The sequence below is a fragment of the Protopterus annectens genome, chromosome 2.part2 (assembly GCF_019279795.1).
Source record: "Protopterus annectens isolate FY-2018-M chromosome 2.part2, PAN1.0, whole genome shotgun sequence".
NCBI classification, from domain to species: domain Eukaryota; kingdom Metazoa; phylum Chordata; order Ceratodontiformes; family Protopteridae; genus Protopterus; species Protopterus annectens.
In genome coordinates, this window is record NC_056730.1 from 459053463 (window position 1) to 459063811 (window position 10349).

Sequence of the window (10349 nt, forward strand, 5' to 3'; positions counted from 1 at the left end):
TATAGCGACCACACTAAACATTTAGATATATTCTCTGATTTTAAATGCACAAAATAGAAATAGATTCTTCTTACTTTGCTTTAAATCCACTCTAAACGTAATCGCTAGTTATAAAGTATACTTATAGTTACAATAGCGACCAAATTTGTACATGAATTATAAAACCTACATTTAAAGCGCTTAGAGCGAGGCAACTCTCTAGAAGTCAGCTCAGCTAGTCTAGCTCTACGCTGTTACAAATATTGCAGAGAAAACAGTCTTTGGAGCGGTACCATAATCTAGCCCAGAAAGCAACAGTTAACAGCTTGTTTATCGCAGCGAAATATGGTTAGCACAAACAAATCATAGGATATAATGCTTTGTTTAACACAAGAATATACAAGTAAGCAATAACAAACAGTGATTAATCCTGTAATAACATAGTTACGACATACCAAATTAGGTAGGGATGTTACCTATAGGATCCAGGTATACCTCAGTTTTTAAAAGTGGCGGGTTCCTGCAGGTTTTTAAAACCTCGCTAGAGGGGAGGAGTAAATATATTAAGCACTCTTTCCCGGCTATGCCGTAGGGCTAAAACAGTCCTCTACTATACCCAAAGAAGTAATTCTCAGCTGGGTAGATAGCCTAATTGTATTAATGTTTTTTATAATTTCTTTGAAAATTTTTTTTTTAATCCAATTTATTAGGAAATTATCCAATTATTTGGTGTAATTCAGTGTTTTTAGGAGCTGAGACACTGACAGATTAGTACTTCTTGGAAAAGTAATATTAGGTAAATCCAGGTGGATTTCCTGAAACTAAGGTAGCCGAGGATCCTACACAGCAACTTCCAGCCTAAGGTAATAAGTACTATTTAACCACCTTTTCATAAACTTTAAAGGGCAGCGTCTTCCACTAGTTTCAGCAGGGAGGTTTGTCCCTTTCTATACAATGTACTATGGGGCTTGTTCACGAAGGAGTCACCTAGGTAAAAAGGAGGGAGGCCAGAAGGTGAATTAGAAAACAGAGAAAAATAGATGTCCTTTGATGTCACCATGACATGGGAGCGGGTATGTTTTTACAGAGAATTTAGACACTGTTAACTACCAAGGAACCAAAACGCATAAATGAAACTTTAGAGGCTGCTTCTTGCTCAGAAATGCAGTCGCTAGTATTTAAATGCTAGCAAAAACTATAGCGACCACACTAAACATTTAGATATATTCTCTGATTTTAAATGCACAAAATAGAAATAGATTCTTCTTACTTTGCTTTAAATCCACTCTAAACGTAATCGCTAGTTATAAAGTATACTTATAGTTACAATAGCGACCAAATTTGTACATGAATTATAAAACCTACATTTAAAGCGCTTAGAGCGAGGCAACTCTCTAGAAGTCAGCTCAGCTAGTCTAGCTCTACGCTGTTACAAATATTGCAGAGAAAACAGTCTTTGGAGCGGTACCATAATCTAGCCCAGAAAGCAACAGTTAACAGCTTGTTTATCGCACAGCGAAATATGGTTAGCACAAACAAATCATAGGATATAATGCTTTGTTTAACACAAGAATATACAAGTAAGCAATAACAAACAGTGATTAATCCTGTAATAACATAGTTACGACATACCAAATTAGGTAGGGATGTTACCTATAGGATCCAGGTATACCTCAGTTTTTAAAAAGTGGCGGGTTCCTGCAGGTTTTTTAAAACCTCGCTAGAGGGGGAGGAGTAAATATATTAAGCACTCTTTCCCGGGCTAGGCCGTAGCGGGGCTAAAACAGTCCTCTACTATACCCAAAGAAGTAATTCTCAGCTGGGTAGATAGCCTAATTGTATTAATGCTTTTTATAATTTCTTTGAATTTTTTTTTTTTTTAATCCAATTTATTAGGAAATTATCCAATTATTTGGTGTAATTCAGTGTTTTTAGGAGCTGAGACACTGACAGATTAGTACTTCTTGGAAAAGTAATATTAGGTAAATCCAGGTGGATTTCCTGAAACTAAGGTAGCCGAGGATCCTACACAGCAACTTCCAGCCTAAGGTAATAAGTACTATTTAACCACCTTTTCATAAACTTTAAAGGGCAGCGTCTTCCACTAGTTTCAGCAGGGAGGTTTGTCCCTTTCTATACAATGTACTATGGGGCTTGTTCACGAAGGAGTCACCTAGGTAAAAAGGAGGGAGGCCAGAAGGTGAATTAGAAAACAGAGAAAAAAAGAAGTCCTTTGATGTCACCATGACATGGGAGCGGGTATGTTTTACAGAGAATTTAGACACTGTTAACTACCAAGGAACCAAAACGCATAAATGAAACTTTAGAGGCTGCTTCTTGCTCAGAAATGCAGTCGCTAGTATTTAAATGCTAGCAAAAACTATAGCGACCACACTAAACATTTAGATATATTCTCTGATTTTAAATGCACAAAATAGAAATAGATTCTTCTTACTTTGCTTTAAATCCACTCTAAACGTAATCGCTAGTTATAAAGTATACTTATAGTTACAATAGCGACCAAATTTGTACATGAATTATAAAAACCTACATTTAAAGCGCTTAGAGCGAGGCAACTCTCTAGAAGTCAGCTCAGCTGTAGTCTAGCTCTACGCTGTTACAAATATTGCAGAGAAAACAGTCTTTGGAGCGGTACCATAATCTAGCCCAGAAAGCAACAGTTAACAGCTTGTTTATCGCACAGCGAAATATGGTTAGCACAAACAAATCATAGGATATAATGCTTTGTTTAACACAAGAATATACAAGTAAGCAATAACAAACAGTGATTAATCCTGTAATAACATAGTTACGACATACCAAATTAGGTAGGGATGTTACCTATAGGATCCAGGTATACCTCAGTTTTTAAAAAGTGGCGGGTTCCTGCAGGTTTTTTAAAACCTCGCTAGAGGGGGAGGAGTAAATATATTAAGCACTCTTTCCCAGGCTAGGCCGTAGCTGGGCTAAAACAGTCCTCTACTATACCCAAAGAAGTAATTCTCAGCTGGGTAGATAGCCTAATTGTATTAATGTTTTTATAATTTCTTTGAAATTTTTTTTTTAATCCAATTTATTAGGAAATTATCCAATTATTTGGTGTAATTCAGTGTTTTTAGGAGCTGAGACACTGACAGATTAGTACTTCTTGGAAAAGTAATATTAGGTAAATCCAGGTGGATTTCCTGAAACTAAGGTAGCCGAGGATCCTACACAGCAACTTCCAGCCTAAGGTAATAAGTACTATTTAACCACCTTTTCATAAACTTTAAAGGGCAGCGTCTTCCACTAGTTTCAGCAGGGAGGTTTGTCCCTTTCTATACAATGTACTATGGGGCTTGTTCACGAAGGAGTCACCTAGGTAAAAAGGAGGGAGGCCAGAAGGTGAATTAGAAAACAGAGAAAAATAAAAAGTCCTTTGATGTCACCATGACATGGGAGCGGGTATGTTTTTACAGAGAATTTAGACACTGTTAACTACCAAGGAACCAAAACGCATAAATGAAACTTTAGAGGCTGCTTCTTGCTCAGAAATGCAGTCGCTAGTATTTAAATGCTAGCAAAAACTATAGCGACCACACTAAACATTTAGATATATTCTCTGATTTTAAATGCACAAAATAGAAATAGATTCTTCTTACTTTGCTTTAAATCCACTCTAAACGTAATCGCTAGTTATAAAGTATACTTATAGTTACAATAGCGACCAAATTTGTACATGAATTATAAAACCTACATTTAAAGCGCTTAGAGCGAGGCAACTCTCTAGAAGTCAGCTCAGCTAGTCTAGCTCTACGCTGTTACAAATATTGCAGAGAAAACAGTCTTTGGAGCGGTACCATAATCTAGCCCAGAAAGCAACAGTTAACAGCTTGTTTATCGCACAGCTTAAATATGGTTAGCACAAACAAATCATAGGATATAATGCTTTGTTTAACACAAGAATATACAAGTAAGCAATAACAAACAGTGATTAATCCTGTAATAACATAGTTACGACATACCAAATTAGGTAGGGATGTTACCTATAGGATCCAGGTATACCTCAGTTTTTAAAAAGTGGCGGGTTCCTGCAGGTTTTTAAAACCTCGCTAGAGGGGAGGAGTAAATATATTAAGCACTCTTTCCCGGCTAGGCCGTGAAGGGCTAAAACAGTCCTCTACTATACCCAAAGAAGTAATTCTCAGCTGGGTAGATAGCCTAATTGTATTAATGTTTTTATAATTTCTTTGTAATTTTTTTTTTTAATCCAATTTATTAGGAAATTATCCAATTATTTGGTGTAATTCAGTGTTTTTAGGAGCTGAGACACTGACAGATTAGTACTTCTTGGAAAAGTAATATTAGGTAAATCCAGGTGGATTTCCTGAAACTAAGGTAGCCGAGGATCCTACACAGCAACTTCCAGCCTAAGGTAATAAGTACTATTTAACCACCTTTTCATAAACTTTAAAGGGCAGCGTCTTCCACTAGTTTCAGCAGGGAGGTTTGTCCCTTTCTATACAATGTACTATGGGGCTTGTTCACGAAGGAGTCACCTAGGTAAAAAGGAGGGAGGCCAGAAGGTGAATTAGAAAACAGAGAAAAATAAAAAGTCCTTTGATGTCACCATGACATGGGAGCGGGTATGTTTTACAGAGAATTTAGACACTGTTAACTACCAAGGAACCAAAACGCATAAATGAAACTTTAGAGGCTGCTTCTTGCTCAGAAATGCAGTCGCTAGTATTTAAATGCTAGCAAAAACTATAGCGACCACACTAAACATTTAGATATATTCTCTGATTTTAAATGCACAAAATAGAAATAGATTCTTCTTACTTTGCTTTAAATCCACTCTAAACGTAATCGCTAGTTATAAAGTATACTTATAGTTACAATAGCGACCAAATTTGTACATGAATTATAAAACCTACATTTAAAGCGCTTAGAGCGAGGCAACTCTCTAGAAGTCAGCTCAGCTAGTCTAGCTCTACGCTGTTACAAATATTGCAGAGAAAACAGTCTTTGGAGCGGTACCATAATCTAGCCCAGAAAGCAACAGTTAACAGCTTGTTTATCGCACAGCTTAAATATGGTTAGCACAAACAAATCATAGGATATAATGCTTTGTTTAACACAAGAATATACAAGTAAGCAATAACAAACAGTGATTAATCCTGTAATAACATAGTTACGACATACCAAATTAGGTAGGGATGTTACCTATAGGATCCAGGTATACCTCAGTTTTTAAAAAGTGGCGGGTTCCTGCAGGTTTTTTAAAACCTCGCTAGAGGGGGAGGAGTAAATATATTAAGCACTCTTTCCCCGGGCTAGGCGTAGAAGGGCTAAAACAGTCCTCTACTATACCCAAAGAAGTAATTCTCAGCTGGGTAGATAGCCTAATTGTATTAATGTTTTTATAATTTCTTTGAAGTTTTTTTTTTTAATCCAATTTATTAGGAAATTATCCAATTATTTGGTGTAATTCAGTGTTTTTAGGAGCTGAGACACTGACAGATTAGTACTTCTTGGAAAAGTAATATTAGGTAAATCCAGGTGGATTTCCTGAAACTAAGGTAGCCGAGGATCCTACACAGCAACTTCCAGCCTAAGGTAATAAGTACTATTTAACCACCTTTTCATAAACTTTAAAGGGCAGCGTCTTCCACTAGTTTCAGCAGGGAGGTTTGTCCCTTTCTATACAATGTACTATGGGGCTTGTTCACGAAGGAGTCACCTAGGTAAAAAGGAGGGAGGCCAGAAGGTGAATTAGAAAACAGAGAAAAAAAGAAGTCCTTTGATGTCACCATGACATGGGAGCGGGTATGTTTTTACAGAGAATTTAGACACTGTTAACTACCAAGGAACCAAAACGCATAAATGAAACTTTAGAGGCTGCTTCTTGCTCAGAAATGCAGTCGCTAGTATTTAAATGCTAGCAAAAACTATAGCGACCACACTAAACATTTAGATATATTCTCTGATTTTAAATGCACAAAATAGAAATAGATTCTTCTTACTTTGCTTTAAATCCACTCTAAACGTAATCGCTAGTTATAAAGTATACTTATAGTTACAATAGCGACCAAATTTGTACATGAATTATAAAACCCTACATTTAAAGCGCTTAGAGCGAGGCAACTCTCTAGAAGTCAGCTCAGCGCTAGTCTAGCTCTACGCTGTTACAAATATTGCAGAGAAAACAGTCTTTGGAGCGGTACCATAATCTAGCCCAGAAAGCAACAGTTAACAGCTTGTTTATCGCAGCGAAATATGGTTAGCACAAACAAATCATAGGATATAATGCTTTGTTTAACACAAGAATATACAAGTAAGCAATAACAAACAGTGATTAATCCTGTAATAACATAGTTACGACATACCAAATTAGGTAGGGATGTTACCTATAGGATCCAGGTATACCTCAGTTTTTAAAAAGTGGCGGGTTCCTGCAGGTTTTTTAAAACCTCGCTAGAGGGGGAGGAGTAAATATATTAAGCACTCTTTCCCGGGCTAGGCCGTGGCGGGGCTAAAACAGTCCTCTACTCTACCCAAAGAAGTAATTCTCAGCTGGGTAGATAGCCTAATTGTATTAATGTTTTTGTAATTTCTTTGAATTTTTTTTTTTAATCCAATTTATTAGGAAATTATCCAATTATTTGGTGTAATTCAGTGTTTTTAGGAGCTGAGACACTGACAGATTAGTACTTCTTGGAAAAGTAATATTAGGTAAATCCAGGTGGATTTCCTGAAACTAAGGTAGCCGAGGATCCTACACAGCAACTTCCAGCCTAAGGTAATAAGTACTATTTAACCACCTTTTCATAAACTTTAAAGGGCAGCGTCTTCCACTAGTTTCAGCAGGGAGGTTTGTCCCTTTCTATACAATGTACTATGGGGCTTGTTCACGAAGGAGTCACCTAGGTAAAAAGGAGGGAGGCCAGAAGGTGAATTAGAAAACAGAGAAAAATAAAAAGTCCTTTGATGTCACCATGACATGGGAGCGGGTATATTTTTCAGAGAATTTAGACACTGTTAACTACCAAGGAACCAAAACGCATAAATGAAACTTTAGAGGCTGCTTCTTGCTCAGAAATGCAGTCGCTAGTATTTAAATGCTAGCAAAAACTATAGCGACCACACTAAACATTTAGATATATTCTCTGATTTTAAATGCACAAAATAGAAATAGATTCTTCTTACTTTGCTTTAAATCCACTCTAAACGTAATCGCTAGTTATAAAGTATACTTATAGTTACAATAGCGACCAAATTTGTACATGAATTATAAAACCTACATTTAAAGCGCTTAGAGCGAGGCAACTCTCTAGAAGTCAGCTCAGCGCTAGTCTAGCTCTACGCTGTTACAAATATTGCAGAGAAAACAGTCTTTGGAGCGGTACCATAATCTAGCCCAGAAAGCAACAGTTAACAGCTTGTTTATCGCACAGCTTAAATATGGTTAGCACAAACAAATCATAGGATATAATGCTTTGTTTAACACAAGAATATACAAGTAAGCAATAACAAACAGTGATTAATCCTGTAATAACATAGTTACGACATACCAAATTAGGTAGGGATGTTACCTATAGGATCCAGGTATACCTCAGTTTTTAAAAGTGGCGGGTTCCTGCAGGTTTTTAAAACCTCGCTAGAGGGGAGGAGTAAATATATTAAGCACTCTTTCCGGCTAGGCCGAAGGGCTAAAACAGTCCTCTACTATACCCAAAGAAGTAATTCTCAGCTGGGTAGATAGCCTAATTGTATTAATGTTTTTATAATTTCTTTGAAATTTTTTTTTTAATCCAATTTATTAGGAAATTATCCAATTATTTGGTGTAATTCAGTGTTTTTAGGAGCTGAGACACTGACAGATTAGTACTTCTTGGAAAAGTAATATTAGGTAAATCCAGGTGGATTTCCTGAAACTAAGGTAGCCGAGGATCCTACACAGCAACTTCCAGCCTAAGGTAATAAGTACTATTTAACCACCTTTTCATAAACTTTAAAGGGCAGCGTCTTCCACTAGTTTCAGCAGGGAGGTTTGTCCCTTTCTATACAATGTACTATGGGGCTTGTTCACGAAGGAGTCACCTAGGTAAAAAGGAGGGAGGCCAGAAGGTGAATTAGAAAACAGAGAAAAATAAAAGTCCTTTGATGTCACCATGACATGGGAGCGGGTATGTTTTACAGAGAATTTAGACACTGTTAACTACCAAGGAACCAAAACGCATAAATGAAACTTTAGAGGCTGCTTCTTGCTCAGAAATGCAGTCGCTAGTATTTAAATGCTAGCAAAAACTATAGCGACCACACTAAACATTTAGATATATTCTCTGATTTTAAATGCACAAAATAGAAATAGATTCTTCTTACTTTGCTTTAAATCCACTCTAAACGTAATCGCTAGTTATAAAGTATACTTATAGTTACAATAGCGACCAAATTTGTACATGAATTATAAAACCTACATTTAAAGCGCTTAGAGCGAGGCAACTCTCTAGAAGTCAGCTCAGCGCTAGTCTAGCTCTACGCTGTTACAAATATTGCAGAGAAAACAGTCTTTGGAGCGGTACCATAATCTAGCCCAGAAAGCAACAGTTAACAGCTTGTTTATCGCACAGCGAAATATGGTTAGCACAAACAAATCATAGGATATAATGCTTTGTTTAACACAAGAATATACAAGTAAGCAATAACAAACAGTGATTAATCCTGTAATAACATAGTTACGACATACCAAATTAGGTAGGGATGTTACCTATAGGATCCAGGTATACCTCAGTTTTTAAAAGGTGGCGGGTTCCTGCAGGTTTTTAAAACCTCGCTAGAGGGGAGGAGTAAATATATTAAGCACTCTTTCCCGGCCTAGGCCGTTGCGGGGCTAAAACAGTCCTCTACTATACCCAAAGAAGTAATTCTCAGCTGGGTAGATAGCCTAATTGTATTAATGTTTTTTATAATTTCTTTGAAAATTTTTTTTTTTTTAATCCAATTTATTAGGAAATTATCCAATTATTTGGTGTAATTCAGTGTTTTTAGGAGCTGAGACACTGACAGATTAGTACTTCTTGGAAAAGTAATATTAGGTAAATCCAGGTGGATTTCCTGAAACTAAGGTAGCCGAGGATCCTACACAGCAACTTCCAGCCTAAGGTAATAAGTACTATTTAACCACCTTTTCATAAACTTTAAAGGGCAGCGTCTTCCACTAGTTTCAGCAGGGAGGTTTGTCCCTTTCTATACAATGTACTATGGGGCTTGTTCACGAAGGAGTCACCTAGGTAAAAAGGAGGGAGGCCAGAAGGTGAATTAGAAAACAGAGAAAAATAAAAAGTCCTTTGATGTCACCATGACATGGGAGCGGGTATGTTTTACAGAGAATTTAGACACTGTTAACTACCAAGGAACCAAAACGCATAAATGAAACTTTAGAGGCTGCTTCTTGCTCAGAAATGCAGTCGCTAGTATTTAAATGCTAGCAAAAACTATAGCGACCACACTAAACATTTAGATATATTCTCTGATTTTAAATGCACAAAATAGAAATAGATTCTTCTTACTTTGCTTTAAATCCACTCTAAACGTAATCGCTAGTTATAAAGTATACTTATAGTTACAATAGCGACCAAATTTGTACATGAATTATAAAACCTACATTTAAAGCGCTTAGAGCGAGGCAACTCTCTAGAAGTCAGCTCAGCTAGTCTAGCTCTACGCTGTTACAAATATTGCAGAGAAAACAGTCTTTGGAGCGGTACCATAATCTAGCCCAGAAAGCAACAGTTAACAGCTTGTTTATCGTGACAGCGAAATATGGTTAGCACAAACAAATCATAGGATATAATGCTTTGTTTAACACAAGAATATACAAGTAAGCAATAACAAACAGTGATTAATCCTGTAATAACATAGTTACGACATACCAAATTAGGTAGGGATGTTACCTATAGGATCCAGGTATACCTCAGTTTTTAAAAAGTGGCGGGTTCCTGCAGGTTTTTTAAAACCTCGCTAGAGGGGAGGAGTAAATATATTAAGCACTCTTTCCCGGCTAGGCCAGAAGGGCTAAAACAGTCCTCTACTATACCCAAAGAAGTAATTCTCAGCTGGGTAGATAGCCTAATTGTATTAATGTTTTTATAATTTCTTTGAAATTTTTTTTTGAATCCAATTTATTAGGAAATTATCCAATTATTTGGTGTAATTCAGTGTTTTTAGGAGCTGAGACACTGACAGATTAGTACTTCTTGGAAAAGTAATATTAGGTAAATCCAGGTGGATTTCCTGAAACTAAGGTAGCCGAGGATCCTACACAGCAACTTCCAGCCTAAGGTAATAAGTACTATTTAACCACCTTTTCATAAACTTTAAAGGGCAGT

At 36.6% G+C, this 10349-nt stretch overlaps 1 long non-coding RNA gene across 1 annotated transcript; it reads right to left on the reverse strand.

Annotated features, from left to right (window-relative positions):
- Positions 1-879: 879 nt before the first annotated feature.
- LOC122796029 lies at positions 880-10348 on the reverse strand. Its single transcript, XR_006363897.1, has 9 exons — positions 10325-10348; positions 9146-9247; positions 7960-8061; positions 6783-6884; positions 5600-5701; positions 4416-4517; positions 3235-3336; positions 2051-2152; positions 880-966 (listed from the first exon to the last, which is right to left on the reverse strand). It is a non-coding gene; the product is annotated as an uncharacterized LOC122796029 (long non-coding RNA).
- Between the last annotated feature and the right edge of the window lies 1 nt (position 10349).